General features: G+C 34.8%; 1 long non-coding RNA gene across 1 annotated transcript; it reads left to right on the plus strand.

Annotated features, from left to right (window-relative positions):
- Window positions 1-19,325: 19,325 nt before the first annotated feature.
- LOC125272528 lies at window positions 19,326-21,605 on the plus strand. Its single transcript, XR_007185869.1, has 4 exons — window positions 19,326-19,781; window positions 20,024-20,055; window positions 20,302-20,383; window positions 21,508-21,605. It is a non-coding gene; the product is annotated as an uncharacterized LOC125272528 (long non-coding RNA).
- Window positions 21,606-21,976: the final 371 nt, after the last annotated feature.

The raw sequence follows: 21,976 nt of genomic DNA on the forward strand, positions 1-21,976 counted from the left end.
TTTTGTTAACACAATCCATTAGGTTTAGAGTAGAATTTCATGTAGGTGCTACATTATTTTCTAATGCGACAGAGCATTAACCTTATAGTGCCACTCACCGGACATTTCACTTCTGAACTGCCCCGATGTGTACAACAACCAAAGTAATAAAATGTTGCCAGATTCACGTACATCTGTTTGATAAACAGAACATAGTTTTAGTGCCACTCACTTTAAAAGCATTACAAAACATGCAGAAGCAACATAATATCATTTTGTAGCTAATTTCCAATTAGCCTGAGTTGCCAGAAAAATAACAAAATACAGGTTTGGAATGACATGAGGGTGAATAAATAATGACAAATTTTTCATATTAGCTGAAATATCTCTGTAATTCTAGAAGAAATCAGTTGTCTTGAGTGTCACACTAAAAACCAGGGCACAGATGTAACAAAACAACACCCTTGGTTATAATTATAAACACATTATCACTAAGAGTTTCTTCATTTAAACAGTTATTGTTGACTAAGCCTAACCAATACTGCTTACCAATGCCTAATTGTAGACAAATGTAGACTTTAGACTTCCACATCTCAGTCTTCTTGGTGCAAATCAGTTTCTCAAACTCAGACAAGTTCTGACTTGATCAAGATGATGCATAAAATGTCAACATACAAGACCCTTGAGACGGTTAATTCCCCTAATTCAGTCATATTTCACCCACTGTACAATATACTGACATATACTGCCTATATATAATTAATTATCAATATATGTGTCAATTATGCAAACACAACAAAACAGTATGGTCTGCTAAATAACTAATTTTGTGTTCTACAGCAGAAAGAAATGAATACAGGCTTTGAACAAAATGGGGGTGAATAAATGATGATAGAATTTTATTTTTTTGGTGAGCTATTCCTTATATACCAAAAGACTAGATGTAAAAGACAAGAATGAATTAAATTGAAAAACTGCAGTGAAACTCCACTACAGAAATTAGACATTAAATATTCTTGGAAAACATTTAAAATTACTTGCATGCTTTGAATTTTTCTGGTAGATTGGTCCATGGAATATTTTCAGAGCGTAGTTAAGGCAGCTATCACTAACAATGTCTTGTAATTTGTCATCTCTCTTGGGTTTTCACATACATTTTTAACTTCTCACATCTCCAGAACCCACTTCTTCAAACCATTAGATTTTTTGAATCAAGTCAAGGCAGAGTGTCATGCCTGAATAATTGCTGCCCAGTGGTGCACATTGCTGTAATTATGAATTGCCTGCACAGACTGCTGATGTCTCACATTGCCTGCATCAACCCTGACAACTAAGGACTGTCCAGCTGGCATGTTACATGAAAAGACTTGTGTATGATTTCATCACCCTCATTCTGAACAGCTTGCATGAGCATGTGAACATGTATGACACATATGTCAGGGTGATGCTCATTATGTACAGTTCTCACTATAACACCATAATTCCATCCAAGCTGGTTATGAAAATGCATAATCTTCCTATGCAACTCTACGGGGGATTTCCAAACAGACCACAAATACTAAAAAATGGAAAACATAACCTCATTGATGCTGATTTAGAATAGGCAATCCAATATGAACGTTATATCAGCTGCCGACTGTACCCACTCATTTCCATATATGGCTTTTCATCTTCATGCATGCAACCCACAACAACAGACACATCATCAAATTAATTCATAATTTGTCTAATCAGAAACACTGGTAAAACCACAGTTTACATGCATCATACAGGGATCAACTCTAAGGATTTTTTTCTACTGGGCAGGGGTTAGAATTTTTACTTGCCCTGCCATACTTAATAAATAAGGTTATGACACCAAAATCTACTAGAAAATAGCCATTTTAAATATTAGGAAAGAGTAATAAAATAGGAACAAATAATCAAATACAAGTAATAGCACAAATAAATACAACAGAACAAACAAATAAATGGTGCTTTTCAGGTTTTTTATGTAGGCTTAAACAGGAGATTTTCAGATAAGCCTACAGAAATTGTAATTTAATGTATAATAGATTAAACTTTGTTAAAGTTAATAATTCAAGAGCAGTTACAGATGCATAAATAATGTTTTGAAATGTAAAAAATATAAAACGTTAAATACTGTTATTTGAAATTATTTATAAAATGAAAAGATAGGCTACTTTAAATATGAAATTAAACCCACCAGTAGGTGGCAGCAAGTCTATGTTAATGAACGAGTTATTGAGATTCAACCGATTCATTGAAACGGCTGATTCATTCAGGAAGTGTTGTTCAGAGATGCAAAACAATGCTGTGGACTTTGTTTGGAACTATTTTGGTTGACGAAACAGGCGATTGTGTCAAAAATCTAAGTCGCTTATATAAACTGCTTGTTTATTAAACTGTAAATAAAATCAATATCACATTTGTAATCATGCTGATATTTGGAGAAAAATGGAACTCTTTGTGTAATATTGGTTAACTATTTTAAATTATATTAGTATAAAAGACATACCGGGGCATTTTTGCCGATTATCTACAATTCTGGGGGCATTCTAAATGCATTTTAATAGACTAAATCACGCAGTGAAATCGTGCACTCTAAATATGCACATGCACTAGTCTAACCCTACTAAACTACGTCACATAGTGAATGCTTCCACCCCATGGGTGTGTTTTTGTTTGGTTTTTGTAAGGTGAGGGACATACTCGATAATGTCAGATCGTTGAATCAATAATTATGATATCAGAGACAATATAATAACGCGCACCCTACACACTGACCCGATCGGGCAAGTAACAGTTCCGTCTACTGTCCAGAGTGTCGTTCACACTGGCCCCCGGGCCATCGGGCCATCGGGCAGTCCTTATTGTCGAGCACTGATCGTATATTCTGTCACTGTTGTTTATGTATACAGTTGACATGAAATAGTTGAATAGAGAAAATAACATGTGACTGTTGAGATACATATACATAACTATATATATACAGCATATAATTTATTTATATTGTGTATATGTGGTAGTGGCCAAAAGTGATATCTATTATTTGTTTTTAATGACCCTTCAAGTTTGATCAAGCAATCAAAATAGGAGGAAAATATTTTATATTTTTTAAAATCTGATTTTTATATATATATATATATATATATATATATATATATATATTTTAAATATGAGCAAAGAACAAAACACTAAACTTGATTAAGGTATTTATCTTGACTGAATTATTTGGCAAAAAAAGGCAAACTACAACCTTTACTATGCAAAAACAAACAAAAAAGTTGAAGTCATACATTGACTTATTTTTATTTTTTTTGTTCTGACTTGTTTTTGCACGTTCATGATTTCTTTGTATGACAGCCAGGCCAAAAATCATGTCTGCACCATTTGGCACATTTTTATTATATTATCAGAAATAAAACAAATGACTCCATTTCAAAACTTTCAAAATTTATAACACATTTTTAATAACATTTGAATAAAGGGTGAAGATGTCAATTTTCCTAGACCGGACATCGCTTTTGGCCACTACTGTACATCTGAAAACCATATTCATATTAAATACATTTTGACACTTGAATGCATTAAAATGTATAATATGTCTAATGACTGTAAGACATGATATACAGTAATACAAGCATAGCAGATGCTTGTTTTTACCTTTGAAGGGTTAGTTCACCCAAAAATGAAAATTCTGTCATTTATTACTTACCCTCATGCCATTCCACACCGTAAGACCTTCGTTAATCTTCGGAACACAAATTAAGATATTTTAGTTGAAATCCGATGTGAGGCTGCATAGGGAGCAATGACACTTCCTCTCCCAAGTTCAAATCTGGTGTTCGGAGTGCCAAAGTCACGTGATTTCAGCCGTTGGCAGTTTTACACACGATCTGAATCATGATTCGATACACCAATTCATTTATGCTCCGAATCTTCCTGAAGCAGTGTTTTGAAATCGACTATCACTAAATAAGTTGTTATTTTTTATTTTTTTTTGCCGCACCAAAAATATTCTTGTCGCTTTATAATATTAATATTGAACCACTGTACTCACATGAACCGATTTAAATATGTTTTTAGTACCTTTATGGATCTTGAGAGAGGAAATGTCATTGCTCCCTAAGGCCTCACAGAGCCATCGGATTTCAACTAAAATATCTTAATTTGTGTTCCGAAGATTAACGAAGGTTTTACGGGTGTGGAACGGCATGAGGGTAAGTAATAAATGACAGAATTTTCATTTTTGGGTGAACTAACCCTTTAAGGCCCTGATATAATTCAAACGAAATCGAAGAACTAATGTGACGTCATTTCGAACAAAATCAGGCCAAAACGAATTTCTTTTTTTGTTCATTTTAGAGGTTCGAAAAGGCTTGCCAAAGCGAACTCTCAGGAAAAGTTTGCTCCAGCTGCAAAACGCCTTCGTACTACCATTGGTCCATGGCGATAACGTAATAGGAGGTGTGCACTGAGGCTCCGCCTTCTTTCACATGGAACTCTTCTCTGACTCATTTCAACTGTTTAGTTCGTTGAGGTAAGATCTCTGCGTGTGAAAACATGAACCACTGGATAGCTGCTTTATAGTACAAAATGAAGTTGTGCTTCTGATGAAATGAGGCACTGAAACTGTTTTTCATGTTTGATACTGTAAAGCTGTTTGCCTTTAAAGCTGCTGTAGGGAGTTTTTAGAAAACATTGACTTAGCCTGAAAATTTGAACAAGCACAACTCACAGGTCACTCCCCCTTGCTCTATGCTGCGCTACAGCCCTCCCTCCACAGCTCCTCCCCCATCACAACGGAGCCTGCCGTGAACGCGCAGGCTAGTAAGGCGGATAAACACAGTTATAGCACATTCACTGGTACAGACGAAACATCAACAATATGATTTACACTGACTATGGCCTGCCCATACTTTGACTACAAACTTGGTCCTCAAAACATTACGAATTTTGCAATACATGTAATGTAAATATATGACGTTGCACTATTTATATAAGTAATAAATAGCTAGTATGATAATATAACGGTAACTAACGTTACAGTATGCAAGTAATTATTCTATCGATATGTAATGCTAAATAAGGTTTGCTAGTACATTATTTCAGCAACATGACAAGCCAGTGAATTAGTAGGTTTCAATAGTTGCTTTGCACAGTGCGTGACATTTTATCTGTATGTTATGCGGCTAGAGTTTTGACACCGAGTCAATGGGCTCTGACGAGGAATTCACACCCACAGCGACTTCGAGGAGTCAACGGGCGGGGAGAAGAGGAAGCATCAGGCAGGGGACGGGCAGGCCTGTTTTGAAATGATCTTAGTTCTTAAAAAATGAAACAAATCAAGCAGGGATACTTACTTGTCAAGCAGAAATGCGGCTAACTCTGCATCGGTTTTTAATCCTTTCAGGACACGTAGCTCCCTCCACCGCGGAAAAGCCGCTCCGATATTTACCCTCGTTTTATTTCAGGCTCTATCTAATTCTTTCTTTCTGGCTTTTTTATCATCGTCATCTGTCTTTTTCCGTTTACCCGTCGTTATTTTATGAGCAGGTGCCACTCGAGGAATTGGCAGTTTGGATTGTTTGTCCGCCATAAGCAAAGCTGCGGCACACCGGTAATCTTGAATTTGACGCCTGTACGCGCTGGCGCTGTGCATGAGAGGAGTGTGATCAGCGCGCACGCGAGCTTGATTGACACTGCTAAGACACTCCTCCTGGCTCTGATTGGTTGTTTCTTACCGGGAGCTGTGTATTTCTGCAAATGGCAATAGGACCACTTGGAGGAGCCAGAGGAGTTAGATTTTTTCACAGATTATCTGTCTCATATTCTACTGTCAGGATATAATGACAGGTTTAACAAATATGTAAAAAATACATTTTTACAAAAGTTACCTACTGCAGCTTTAAGCAATCTATTGAATAAAGTGCTATATAAATGAATGTGACGTGACTGGAGTGCTAATTTGCAGAGCTCACGCTAACATACCAGTGTTGTTATGATCAGACGCGTTTCTTATGCTTTCTATAAAAAATGCTTGCTGTTTTCTCATTTTTGTTGTGTTTATTTTGTTACTGAGAAGAAAGTGCACAGCATATATTAACATATCCATCTAAACGCTGCTTTCAGCAGTCTGGGCAGCGTCAGATGTTCGATTACAGTATATAGCAGCTCGCGTATTTCGAACTTCGTTTTACCCCTAAAAGAAGAACAAAAAAGAACTTTGTTTGAAGTATACCAGGGCCTTTATTCTGGTCGTACTTTGTGATTAATTTGTAGGTTAGTGACATAAACCTTTTGTAATCCTTCTGTCTTCTGTACAATCTGAAAGCCGTTACCATAACTAAAATTAAACAAAATATGCTCTTGTTAACTGACACGTCTCACTACACCAACCAGCAGTTTTGTATCTAACCTTTACAAGTTTTCATATGACTGGGCAATGAGAATGTGCTGTTATATGATCACAACTGCCAACAGATTATCCTAAGAGGAGGATTACATTGAAGGCTTTAGAATACCTGCCTTTGATATGTCCTCCATAATTAATGCTAAGCTAATACAATGCGTCATTCAGCATGGTCAGAGGCTTTATAGTTTTAATGCTGAGTCTCCCAAGCAGTGTACATCATGTTAAGAATTGGAAATATTCAACATCCAGCTCTAGGTCACTAATGAAATAAGTATGTTTGACATTGGCCACGTTATTTTTAATTTAAAGTCGTAATGAAACAGAATTTGTGATAGTCTTTTCTTCCCTATTGTGATGAATAAAGGCTTCTGGAATTAAGCCTTTTTCATCTTTTTTTTTTTTTTTAGAGCTAGGGCAGGACTGGATTTCGGCCTTGGGAATTGATTGAATCGTAGGAAGCTGGGCGTTGCTAACTAAATGGAGGCAGATCTGAATGCCAGTTTGCAGTAAGTTATGGAGGATATTTAGTCCCACCCTTCATCAAGACACACATCTGTATGCCCAAAAATGATGAAGTTGTTTCCACTGTTATGAGGAAAAAAATCGTTTGTGGACCCCAGAGGGTTAAACAATATTGTTGCTCTCACATTGCCTATATTGAAATTTTGAGTCCCCTGTGCACTTAGCATGCAGATACATTATGCACTGTATAGTCTTCCAAATCAGTCACTAATGAGGCTGTGTTTCAGTAAGGGTTCTGCATAGAAGGCACCTCCTTATGCAGGCAGCTCACTAGGGTAACAGAGCTAGAATCATGCTTGTCCTGTTTCATGTGACACCAATCTCAAGAGTTCAATTCAGACATGGATTTGGTCCACTGCATCAAGAGGCTTTTTATCAGTGTAGCTCTCACTTTTGTGCTTTCCTTTTGACTTTAGTACAGGGTGCAGTTGTACAGGTCACTGTAAGGCAACTGTGTGTTACTCTTTCTTCCAAACAGGGACTAATTACAAGCACACACATACAGTGCTGACCACATCTAATTCAACCATGAAGGTCGCTTTTTGCAAGGCCATACCGAATGGTGTATTTTAAAATGTGTTCCGGTCTGTGAAAAATCTTCATTACGTATACAGTGTGTCGGTGCGTGTGTGTGTGTGTGTGTTTGTGTGTGTTTCTGCTTCATTTCTCTATTTTTTCACATGTTCCACATGGACATTCAATATAAATTCCATAATACAGAGTGCCCTCTGCTCTGAATACTTAACAGATATTAATAGATACAAGCATGAGATATAGATAGATAATAGATACATGTCCTATAATTTTTTTATTGCCAATAAAATCATTCAAAGACATTTAAAATCATCCATCACACACTCTGACACATATTAAGATATAAGATATGTATGATATTCTGTTTTTTTTTTTTTTTTCCTGCTAAGTTAAGTTATTCCAGAGCCTATTCTGCAAGCAACCCTGGAAAAATAAATAAATAAATAAAATGTACACTCTAAAAAATGCTGGGTTAAAAACAACCCAAGTTGGGTTGAAAATTGACAAACCCAGCAATTGGGTTGTTTTAACCCAGCGGTAGGGTTAAATGTTTGCCCAACCTGCTGGGTAGTTTTATTTAACTCAACTATTGTTTAAAAATGACTGTATTGCTTAATTAAAATTAACCCAAAGTATGTTGGAAATGAACATTTATTAATGTTCAATGGATAATTATTAAACAATAAACATTTATTAAATTGCTTATTAATACATTTATATTAATAAAATATTAAACTATTACATTTATATTAATAAAATATTAAAGCTTATTAATAAACATTCACCTTTTGTCTATTATTGTTGCCTCTAATTGCATCTGGTTTTTAATTTCCCAACTATTTTGGGTTCATTTTAAGCTAGCCATATAGCAATTTTTAAACAATAGTTGGTTTAAATAAAACTACCCAGCAGGTTGGGCAAACATTTAACCCAACCGCTGGGTTAAAACAACCCAATCGCTGGGTTTGTCCATTTTCAACCCAACTTGGGTTGTTTTTAACCCAGCATTTTTTAGAGTGTACCCTTGTGAAAGTGTGTGTTGACTGTGGTCAGACTTTTGGTCCATTCTGATGTGATAAGCACCAAATATTTTCCTTTAAGGTGCAATATGTAATTTTTGCAGTAAAATATCCAAAAACCACTAGGCCAGTGTTATATATTTTGTTCACTTGAGTACTTACAATATCCCAGATGTTTACAACTATTTGTAAATCGTGAGAAAATTGCTATTTTAACCATGGCTCTGGGACGTGTGAGGAGTCACCTGTCAATTGCGTCATACCCACGTTACCCTCGGTTTTTCCATTTTTATTTTGTAGAAACCATGGAAACATTAAAGACGCTTTAATATATTACACATTTTAATAGACAAGGAAACAACTGTTTTGATATATTTATAGACAGAAAACTAATTGTTGTTATATAGCTCAACATGTTTAGTCTTATTTCAATAAATTTTCTTGATTTTTTTTGTTAGTACCATGCTTTACCATGCCTCAGAGAAAAACACTATTTTGTCAAGTAGCTAACATAGCATAATCAGATGCAGCTTTATTTTTATTAACAGTAATACACAATTTTCTCCATCATACAATACGTTTTAAAATTGCATGCCATTTATCAACACATGCCATCCAGAATTTAATACGATATTTTAAAATTGATCTATCTTACTGCAGTGTGTAAGTGTCTCAAAGCAGCCACCGAACGAACGCACAGAGTAACTTTATAACATAATTTTTAACACAGTCAAATGTATCTAATATAATAAACAGAGCTGTGTTACCTGTGTTACGCCAGCGACTGTGGCATAATAAAAGTTCCGCTGCTCGCAATCGCTCCAGCGGCCTCGTTCAGCTCCCACAACACTCGGTCCTGCTCTACTTCATACTACAGTAACATTAATAATCTCATCCATGAACATGATTTGTTCCCAACTCCAATCCCTATTCTTCTGCACTGTCCGTTGAGGTGGAGACCACATGTCCCAAGATTCCGCTCTAAAACTTGCCGTCATCAAGCTACGCCATTGTTTTGAATAGGCTTCTAGCGACCTCTAGGGGACAAATTATTACATATTGTACCTTTAAATCTGATAAATTATACAGTTGTGCTTGAGGAATCTGCAGAATTTAAGACAATAGTCTGACCGCTTGCAGTTCTTGTAAAACTTTTTTTAAGACACAATGCCAGAATTCTTTTTAATAGCACTCATTTTATCTACCCGCTAACTTTGGGGACAAATTTGAATCCAGAAGTGAGCTTAATCTAACAAAACCTCCTTTGGGGACATCATCATTTGTAAAATCAGTATTAAAATATCATTTATTTATTTACATTTTAATTGTTAAAAGTTTTCTTTTGTGGGTTTGGGTTAGGTTATGATATTTAACTAGCTCTATATAAAAACAATAGAAGTCTATGTCCCCATTTAACTAGCTTAAGTAAACGTTTACGCTTATGGTACGCCTACCATTACGTCTATGGAATGTCCTCACTTTGATAGCAAAACTATCTGTGTGTGTGTGTGTGTGTGTGTGTGTGTGTGTGTGTGTGTGTGTGTGGTCCTGGTAACTATGTTATGTGGTTAAAATGTCCGGACATTTTTTGGCCTTTATGAGGAAAATAGCTTATAAATCATACTAGGTGATGTTTTTTGAAAATGTACAGTATTGTACAGTATAAAAATCACTATGCAATGTACCCATAAAACACAAAAACCCAATATGTCTGTGTTCCGCCATGTATTAAAGACAAAGTTTGTGGGACCTTTTTAGTTATGGGACCTCCAGTAATAATAAATATTTACTAAATAAAAATGATACCCACAGATTTATTATAAGATAAATCATATTTCAATATTTAATAAAGGATTGCTCCACACAGTCATCTACAGAACCCCTGAAAATCTACTCGCTCTACTACCCATGGTCATTGAATCCACATAGTAAAGAGTATTTAGCCTTTGACTATGGTGGTTTACCAAAACTATTGGACGATGATATGTTTTCACATTCTAAATCTTACCATACAGGGTAAACTGTTGGCATCCATCTATCTCATTTACAGCTGTTAGATGGCAAAATGTGCTCTGGTTAACATTATGTCAACCATCAATATATTGCATACACAGAACAATAATTTAGAAGAGTAACTCCCACATTTACATGTGGTTGTCATAATCTTTGCAGTATATATGTGGCCAACGGCAACTTGATATTTCCAAATGTCGAAGCACAACAATATATAATTGGCAACGTTAACAGTCTTAAGGCTTAACCAGCAAAACTCTTTCCAAACATCTCCACCAACTGGCGTGGTTGGCGCTTATTGTCTTTGTTGACATCCTTCATCCCTGGAGCTAAAGCTAACTTTGTGTAAATGGTAGCAGTTTAATGGTTGTCTCTACCACAGAGCTTTTGTTGTTTTCTCCATTTCTGTTTGCCCAACTCAGAAAAACATTCCTGTCATCTCCCTGTTGTGTTCAGGAAACAGTTCTGGAAAATGTGCTGGCTTGTGCTGAATTTCCCTGAAATTCTCTAAAGTATAATGCCCACAATACTCTGGCAATTACAGCAGTACAGCACTGCAGTAATTACAGCTTTTTGTAGAGCTTCTGTCAAAAGAAGTTTCTTGTCTCAGTATCTCTCAAGTTTCTAGAAGGAGGTGTGACAAACTAAACCCTTTCATACGGCAAAGCAATTAATAAGCAGTGGGTTTATTAATGATCCCATTGTATATGGATGGTCTCATAATATTCACAGTTGGTATCTTCTAGTTTTTTGTAACATTATAATTACTTTCAAATAAATCATTTAAAAGATGCTTGTAACTAGATAATTTGAAACAGCATAGAGTGATTCCTTTGATAAATGTTCTGTTTGAAATTCTTTCCAAATCTCTCCGCTGTGGGGCAAATTTTATATTCACAAAAACATTCCCTTCCGTTGCATCAAATACGAGGTTTACAACTGTGAGATCATCATAAGCAAATTAATTTCTGAATAAAATGATCTGGGTCGGGTCTCTTTGTAGATGTCAAGGAGAACTTCTTTTGATATATTAATTACATATTTAAGGTCATGGACTGGATTTACCTGACTTTTCATGAACCAGTTGGTGTGTTTGGGAAAGTAAAACTCATAGTAGGGCCTCTCAGGGACACTCACTAACTTTGTACGTCCCAGACTTTGGGACACTGGGTAACAGAGATGTCCCTCGGACTTGACACATTCAGTCAGCAATTTCACAGTTACTTGCCATTTTGATGTTAATTTTCCAACAACCGAATTTAAACTTAGATGTAGGGTCCAGTGAATCAGTGAATTCAGAATTATAAAAGGCTCATTATTAGACAGTCATTGTTGTAAAGTGCATGGATGTTTTTGATTCGCTCATGTCACTTACAGTATGTAAAAAAAAAAAAAAGTTAGACTGGCATTTTTGAAAGTTGTACATTTGCTGCCATTCCACATGGACGCAAAACTCCATTTTGCCAGTGCATTTGGCACTTGAATTTGGACTCTTGGCATATAACAATAGGTATAATTACATAGACTTTTTAAATGCACAGAGGTAGAGGCAGTAATCACAATCATGGAAAATTATGTATCACGTAAGTTTGCAGGTTGATTGTTGATTCTCATGACATACTGTGCAGAGATACACTATGCAGTACAATCATACAGTCTTAAAAATAAAAGTTCTTCACAGTGATTCCATAGATCTTAAAGGTCCTTCATGGAACCATCAATGCCCATAAAGAACCTTTATTTATTTTTAAGAGTTTTAAGTCCTGTTTACAAGCTCACCTTTCATATTATTGTCCAGTCCATAGAAAGACCACACACTGCAACAACAAAAACTTCACTCGATACATTGACATGAATATGTAAATGTTCTTTGGCAATTACAGCAGTCTGCATTACAGTAATTACAGTCATTTGTTGAGTTCCTGTCAAGAGATAGACCTTTTTCTGGACAAAAACTAAACTGCAAAACTGCGTACTTCCAGTGCTCTTTTGTGTTGAGAGCCATTAATATTAATTCCAAAACAGCATATTGTCAATCAAAAGAAGTGCTTAATACTATAAGTTGTATTTTCTTTTCATTTTACATGAGTTTTGCCATTTTTTAATTCTGTTATTTTTGCATTGAATGAAAATAAAACCAAACCAGAATGAAACAGTTACATGTTAGTCAAAATTAAATATAGCTAAACCCTATACTGAGTTATTTATTCCTGCAATAAACAGTAAATAATCATCAAATTTAAACAGACCCCGCCACGAAATTGCGACCTTGAAAGTGGTGGTTAAATTGCTGTAGGAGTCAGAGAGCTCTCGGATTTCATCAAAAATATCTTAATTTGTGTTCCGAAGATGAACGAAGGTCTTACGGGTTTGAAGCAACATGAGGGTGAGTAATTAATGACAGAATTTTAATTTTTTGGGTGAAATAAACCTTTAAATCAGCATATTTGTGATATTTATCATGAAGGCATTTTTTTTTTACCTTTATAAAGGGTGTTTTTCCCATAATCTTACTAAATGTATGATTCATCTTTCATTTTAAATTCTTAAATTTGATCAATAAATTAAATTAGAATAATAAGAAAATATAGGACTGTTAATCAAATTAAAACCTTTACTGTTTTTTGAATATACAAATAATAAATATTGGAAATTATACTTTTAAACATGAAACTGAACCACAAGAGTCACTGTGTCATTCGTTCAAATGATTCATTCAAACAGATGATTCATTCAAGAAGTTTATGAATGTATCATTGAATCTTTAATATGACTCCTCCATAGACAGCAATTTAACCACCACTTTCAAGGTCCAGAAAGGTACTAAAGACATTGTTAAAATAATCCATGGGACTGCAGTGGTTCAACCTTAATTTTATGTAATGACGAGAATACTTTTTGTGGGCAAAAACAAAACAAAAATAACGACTTTTTTCAACAATATCCTCTCTTCTGTGTCATTATCTTACGCTGTTTACGTTCAGCGCTTCCAGGTTCTACGTCAGAACACCGACTCACTCAAATGATTCATTGACTCACTCAAAGAAACTCATCACCACCTACCATAATGACGCAATTTGCAGAAACTAACCATTGAATAAAATAGTTTATTTAATGTGTGTACTGTAGTTCTTACAAGTGTCTAATGCAGTCATAACAAAAATTATTATTGCCATTCATAGTACTGGGCTGTCTGCAGTAAAGAAAATTACTTGACATTTTATTTATTTTTTCTCTTGCATTTTTGATATAATTTGGCTGCTGTTGCTGCTGTGTATGCAGTCTGTGTGTGTGCGTCAGGATGAATAAAGTTCAGGGGAGGTGAGAATGCTCCAGGGTGCATGTTCTACTTGCCTTTGCCAGTGAACTGAAGCAGTGCAACATCACTTAAACAAGCGTCTGCACTTGGTTCTGGTTCTGAATCAGTGCAGGTCACTCAGCTGCTCTGAATGTACATGCCCCAGTCAACCGATTGTGAGGAGGCGGTAAAAATGACTGATCCAATTGGTAGCGAGAATGTCCTACAAGTCTTTCCCCTTTCCCTCCACTCTCATGAATTGAAAAGGGAATTTTGAGTAGTGCAGGCAGAGAGAAGAAAGAGAGAGGAAGATCTGAAGAAATATTAAAATGTGGAGAGACTTTTAGCTCTTCTGACACGCACACTACAAGGACACAGCGTTGCAGTGCGAGCAACACATCTACATCGTGATGGGTTATCATTGTCAACAAGTCAAGAAACAGAGGAGGGAATTCTAAATCTGAAATGTGCCAACTGATAGTGCTGATTATTTGCACATGCTTGCTGAGTTGTTTTACTAGCAGATTCACAAAAAGAATTATCCAAATTAGGTGGTCAAAAATATGCTCACAATGTCTGTGCTGTACACAATTTGCAGAGTGTAATTCTTGATCTCCCAATCCGATTTCCCAAGTGCTATAGGTTGGGAAGACTACCATGATCTGGCATACTTCACATGGACTACTTGATTATATTTGATCAATAACTGCTGCCATTTTTAATAGAAAGTGCACAGATATCTGTTTAAAATGAAATTCTACGCCCTTCCAAATTTGTGTCAGTAGTAATAGCACAGCATTAATTGCCTAGTAATTTGAGTGTTATGAATAAGGATCTCTACATATAATGAGCCTAATTTACATATTAGAAATTAAACAAAATTCAGAACCATTTAGATTAGGATAATACATGGTCAGTTGATGTTCTTTATGCAGTCTCAGGTATATACAGTAAACAATAAAGGATAGTTAAATGAGAAATTGTTTAGCTTTAGCATCATATACCATGCTACAAATTACATATTTCTGGCTTGATATTTATCTAAGAAAAGAATTCACATTTAATCAGAAAAAAAGTTGTTTTATACACTCTGTGGGGCTTTAAGTTTTGAGCAGTAGAAATTGTTTGTGTAAATTGTCATCAAAATTAGGCTACTTTATTCTAAGCTACAACCCTTTATAGCCCTTACATTCATCTGTAGGTAAGCATAACTGTATTTATATAAGTAAATACCTAGAAAAACTCTTTCTATTTAAATATGAGGCTTGTTTTAAGAGAATGCCTATCTTTAAAGTCACCATGAAATTTAAAACAATCCTTGTTTTAAATGGAATATTCAACGTGATCTCATGAGAATACGTGTGTATTTTACATAAAGTGTGGTTCTACCACACGTACATTTACGTTTTCATACACACAAAAACGTACAATATTGACGTATTTATATCACTAAAACGCAAAAATACTTGCGTATTAACAGCAATAAAATGTAAATCACTTACGTATCCAAGTGTGAATATGTATGAATTCCCATGTATTAATATTAAAATTGTGGCATTAATGTTTTAAACCTGTTGTATTCAATTGTCATATCAATACATGTTTTCAGTCGAATTTATTGAATGCAGTTTACTCATCTAATTAATATGAAATAACATTTCTGTTCATGACTTGTGCTGCAAACTCGTTTTGGAGGATTGCATAATGTTAAACAAGACTACATTTGGAAACCTTAAAATGAATACAATTTCTGTAATTGTTTAACCATTATGTAATATTTAGTTTGAACGTTTTCTGTTCAATTTTATTTAATCAATTTTATTTGTTTGCATATTTGTTTGTGTTTGTAAGGAAGAAATTTAAATTTAGTCCGGTGATCTTTATTTTCATTCTCAGAAGCAACCATCACAGTCAAAGCTCGTGCTCGTTATGATTCAAATTTGAAAGTTGTGCCCTTGAGAAGCATTACGACATGGTTTACGGCACTGATATCAAACGTTCATTGGCTCTCACCTGCTTCGTCACAGATTGCGACATGTCGTGTTTCAGTGGATTGACATTTGAAATGGAGATTCACGGAGATGCATATTTTCATGAATAACTTAAATTCTGCTCTGAACCACATAAACAAATATTACCGCCAGAAAGGACTGCGAATGCGACTGCAACTCATCAACATTTGAACTACTTTTGGTACCACTTTTGACATTTTTGCAAAAAATAAATTATTGTGATTATGCTTGTTTGTATGTTATTCTTTATTTAACAGTATAGTTTGAAGAAATGGTTATGGGTGGTTTAGGATTAGTGGGTGTAGGATTAGTGGCTCAAAATATCGTTTTAATGTTATATTTTTACTAAAATTGTCATTTTCCTACATATTTCTGTCCATTATGTTGTGTTCTTTTAACATTCTGTATAAAATGGGTATGTTTAGGTTCGGGATGGTGTTTAGGGATCTTACTTTTATCTACAAAACGATAAAAGGGAAATTATTATGGAAGAGGATTAGGGCCAAGCAATAATAAAAAAATAAAACCATCTCGAGATTAAAGTTGTTAAATTTCGAGAAAAAAGTTGAAATAAAATGTTGAGTATAAACTCATTAAATTACGAGAAAAAAACTAGTTAAATTTCAAGAAAAAAGTTGAGATAAAATGTTGAGAATAAAGTCATTAAATTACGAGAAAAAAGTTGTTAAATTATGAGAACAAATTCATTAAATTATGAGAAAAATGCCGTTAAATTTCGAGAAAAAAGTCGAGATAAAATGTTGAGAATAAACTCATTAAATTCTGAGAATAAAGTCATTAAATTACGAGAAAAAAATTGTTAAAATATGAGAACAAATTCGTAATTTAACGAATTTGTTCTCGTAATTTAACGAGTTTTTTCTCGAAATTTAACGAGTTTTTTCTCGTAATTTAATGACTTTATTCTCAACATTTTATCTCAACATTTTTCTCGAAATTTAACGAGTTTTTCTCATAATTTAACAAGTTTATTCTCAACATTTTATCTCGACTTTTTTCTCGAAATTTAATGAGTTTTTTCTCGTAATTTAATGACTTTATTCTCAACATTTTATCTCAACATTTTTCTCGAAATTTAACAATTTTTTTCTGGTAATTTAACGAGTTTATTCTCAACATTTTATTTCGACTTTTTTCTCGAAATTTAACAACTTTAATCTCGAGATGGTTATATTTTTTTATTATTGCTTGGCCCTAATCCTCTTCCGTAAATTATACATATATCTTTATGACATGAAAAATTTGTAAATATTTTATGCTTTTTCACTGAAAAATACACACATAACATCACAGAAATACCAATCCACAACGATCCAATCAATTCCCAATAGTCAAAATCAAGTCATTTGATTTTTATTTTTTCAAGAAGCCGTTTCACTTGGATATACATCACAATAGGAAAGAAAATACCATTGCAACTTACGTTTCATGCCAACTTTAAAATAAGAGGATAAATATAACGGAATACATCACAAATGACATTTTATGGCGTGCAACCAGCCATAAAATTATCTATATGTAAATGTATCTGTTGTGGAATACATTTAAAACCCTATTCATGAATTCACCCCTCATTGTATGCCATTTAGTCATTTATTGGAGAAAGCCATGTTTTGTTGTTAGGGTCCAGGACTTAATTTAGACTCCTAGATGAAAATATCTGTTCTGTTTTCAGACATTTGCCGCTTTGACTTTCACATCCCTAATCTCTCTGTCCTTCTCTCGTCCCATTCTTTCTCTCTCCGCCCGGGACAACTCGTTTAATGACATGCTGCTAATCCTATTAGACAGCTCGCTCGTTCTGTTACTCTAGTGGATATCCTTCTGTCACAAATCCTGTTCGCCTGGACAAACCTAAAATGGTTTTCTAATTGTGGATTGTTAATTGCTAATCAAGAATCTAAGATAAGACAGAGACTCTCGTAGGCCTATTATCTATTATATTACTTTGGATGATATCATCTTATACACGAGAGGTTTGAAAGACATGCAAAAGCGGTGCTGTAATTCTGCTCAGCCACCGACGCACATTTGCTTTGTTTTGTTTTTTTCTGTTTGTGCTATGGTGTGGAGTGGTACGGAGGGGTCAGAGAGATGGAATGACACTTGACAGATCTTATGTCTTGCAAGTCAATGTTCTCTCTCATTCTTCCGCCCCCTCTTTCTTTCTGTCTCTTGACACCTGATGTGTGCATCTCACTCCCCCGGCCTCTGATTTTTGATGCTCTGCATAGCGGCAGAATGAGAAACTGTCAAATTTTTCTCTTTTCATTCTCTCTGTTTTTCTTACTTCTCATCATTGTGTGTGTGTGTGTGTGTGTCTGTCTCATTCAATTTGACTTGACTCACTTTGCTTTGTTTATGTTTGCACTGTGTCTGACCTTATGTTTGTAAAAAAAGATTAATAAAAATCAGTAAGCTGCTGCAAAAAACATTTAATCCAGCATAAGGTTGTTTGGCTGATCTGTTTTGATGTTTTTAGAGGGTTTTTGGGTACTTCAAAAGACCAGCTGACTGATCTGCTAAACCAGTTGAAAGCCATCTTAAACTAGCATAAACATACTACCAAATCAGTAAACCTCCTTTTTAAAGATAGTTTAAGCTGGGTTTTTTTTTCAAGCTGGGTAATTAATGTGTTAAATCAAGAATAAGAATCATACAACCCACTCCTTAAGATATCAGGGAATAAATCAGCAGCCCACCAGCCCCTTTCATTACTAATTCATGATCAGCTCTCAAGAGTAATTTGTTCAATTTCACAAATAACATGTATTTTTATTTCTTTATTTTTTCTTTATATATATAACCAAGTGTTCCATTTAAAATGGAGTGGAATTAAAGGAATATTTAACCCTTTTTAAAATATTCTAACTGTCCCCCCAGAGTGAGTTTTTTTAAGGCGACCGTTATTTTAGAACGTTTGCCTTTAATGTTTCCATAGCGACGCGTCATGCGTGTCACGAGCGCTGAGCGCAGTCACAATAACACTGTATGACAGGTGGATCGCTATTATTTTGTTTTTCCTTGTTTATTTAAAATATTCACAAACTTGCTTACCATGTTATCAACTATCTGATATTCCGATCCTCAAATATGTGTAAGTGAGTGTGTTTTGTCGTTTAAAAGCCTTTATAAATGATCTTTATCTTGATCTATAACGCGAGATGGGCGCCGCCATCTTAGTTTGCCCCGCAGTTCGCAGAGTCCTGTCAGTCGGATTTACAGCAAGTGAATTCATCATTTTCTCCCGAAATATATGCAAGTAAGTGGCTGGTGAACTGGAGGAATAATAGAGTAAACTTTGTAGTTACTTAGGCCCATTATGTGTGTGCGTCTGATATGAATAAATGTCGGCAAATTGTATATGAATGGATTGTTATTGCCCCTTCCACTGATGTCTGACATCAGTGTGTATTTTATAACTCTAAATATATTGTTTTAATGGTGCTTATGCGTATTTAAATGTCCGAAACCTTAAAAGAAACATTATGTGCACTGTAAAACTTTACTGTAAATTTACAGGTAATTTCTAACAGTATTATACTGTATTTTCATAAAACAGTGACAATCTGTATATTTTACAGAATGTCTGTAAATATACAGTAGTTTTCTGTTTTCAGCCCGTTTCACTGGTAATACAGTATAATACCGTAGAAGCATTGCATTATGGGATTGTTGTTTTTTTACCGTGCTCATTTCAAATTTCTAGGCCAGGCATACATTTTAGCTTCTCTCCCAACGCTTTTAGTGTTTCACGTCGACTCTTCAGGGTTTAATGTTATCATTAAACGATATTTGAGTGAATATAGTGTGCAGTTTTGAGCTTTTGAAGCGTCAGTTTGCCTGAGACGCGGGATGGCTGGACAGCGCTGCTGAGAAGACGGAGATGTTATTTTCTGCCTGATTAATCAAAACGTTTGCCTGTGTCGAGAAGTCGGATAAACAATTGTTCGGCTGAGAATACGGTAAGTCAGTCTTTTATGGAGCTTTTCATGGAGCTTTTCGTTCGCGTTTCTACTTTGTCATGAATGAATTGATCTCGAAATGTTAAACTTCTCATGAGCAAACGATTAACGTTACTCTGTTCTCAGCGCTTCATGCAGTAACACTGATGTTTCATGTTATAGACAGACTTAGCATATGTTATTCTTAAAAGCTGATTTTTAAACTTTTGTTCATTTATTTATTTATTTTTCTCTCGTTTCAGGCTCAATCATCCGATGTAGCTCCATTGTTTACGTAAGTGTTGTGCTTATTTTCAAGTGTATCAGGTTTATGACAAAGAATTCAGTGAATAAACGATTATATTTTGTCAATTATTTTAAGCAATATTTTAAGATGCATCTTTTCTGAAGTGTAACAGGAGACATTACTGAGATCATATGCTTAGCTGTGAGTCCTTGTGTTCACAAAAATGCTATGGTGAATGAATGCACAATATTCACTTCTCTCTCTTTCTCTCTCTCTTTGCTTTTCTGCTTTTAGGCTCTTTGACATATACCTTAAACATGGCTCAAGAACCAGGAAGTGGGGAAAATGACCTTCTGTGAAATATGGTTTTGTTAACGTAAGTATTGCACCTAATTTCACATGTGATGTAATCAGGTTTATGGCAAATAATGGACTACTTGCACTGAGGCTTGTAACACACGTTTTGAAATAATACAACTTGCCTATTTCTGCTTAGTGATCGATGCTGCAGTGTGTGTGAGACCTGATGAATAAGTTCAGAACAAACCTTCATTTATTTTTATTAAATATTTTAATCCCTATTTTTCATTGACAATCATTTCACTGTGTGTAATTGTTAGTATTCAAATTCTTAATATTCAAAGTATATTTGTCAGTCCGCTGTCAGTGCGTTACTGTTTAAAGGGTTAGTTCACCAAAAAATGAAAATTCTGTCATTAATTACTCACCCTCATGTTGTTCCACACCTGTAAGACCTTCGCTCATCTTCAGAACACAAATTAAGATATTTTTGATGCGAGAGCTTTCTGTCACATGTCGCAGAGACACATGGATTACTTTAACAATGTGTTTCCTACCATTCTTCACCTTGAATGTGTAAGTTGTGCTGCTGCCTATGGAGGAACAGAAAGCTCTCAGATTTCATCAAAAAATATCTCCGTTTGTGTTCCAAAGATGAACAAAGGTCTTACGGGTGTGGAACAAAACAAGGGCAAGAAATTAACAACAGAAATTAAATTTTTGGGTAAACTAACCCTTAAAGATGAATTTAAATATTTAACATTGCTAAATGTCTCGAGGCAGGTACAACTTATTTATTATACTATTTTAAAAGACTGGAATAAGAGCACCAACACACACAAGCTAAATTCAACAGGTATAAAATATGAGAAAAACAGTTAATGAGAAGACGAGCACTGGACTGCAGCAGGTTGGTGCTGTATGGAGGGGAGCTGAATGCTTTTACCAGAAACTCCCGAGATGTAGCACGACATACAACGCGGAAGCAGTTGTGCATGAATAAACAATTTCATTGAATACAATTATAAGCATTATTTTTTAGTTGCATCTTTTCTGAAGTGTTAATTGGACATTTTAACTTACTGCAATCAAATACTTAGGCTGTTAGTCCTCACAAAAATGCTATGGTGCATATATTCACAATATTCATTACTGTTTTCTCTCTCTCCTTTTTTTTCTCTTTCTTTTCTGCTTTTTTAGGTACTTTGACATCAACCATGAACACGGCTCAAGAAACAAGAAGGGAAAGTGACTTCCAAGACTGGCAACACTGTACAAAAAAGGAAAGCAAAACTTGTAGGCCTACTTTTTGTTTTTACTCCACATTTGAAAAAATGTTAAATGTAAATAAGATTGCTGTATTGTTCATTGATAACTGCTGAGTGCATTTAAAATGTTTACCTTTCAACATTGCAATTTTCTGCTTTTTTCCATAAAAAAAATAAAAGTTTTAAAACTCAGAGTGTTGTTTTCCATTTCCTTTGCCGTAACATAACAAAAGTATATTTTTTAATTATTTAATGACAAATATAAGTGTAGTATGAAAAGCTGTATAAATGCAGTTAATAGCTGTAGATAAACAGTATAATGCTGTAAAAGTACATAATATTACAGCAGGATACTGTATTTGCTAATTACAGCACTATACTGTAAATGTTGTTTACAGAAG

This window comes from Megalobrama amblycephala, linkage group LG7, assembly GCF_018812025.1.
Source record: "Megalobrama amblycephala isolate DHTTF-2021 linkage group LG7, ASM1881202v1, whole genome shotgun sequence".
In the NCBI taxonomy this organism is placed as follows: domain Eukaryota; kingdom Metazoa; phylum Chordata; class Actinopteri; order Cypriniformes; family Xenocyprididae; genus Megalobrama; species Megalobrama amblycephala.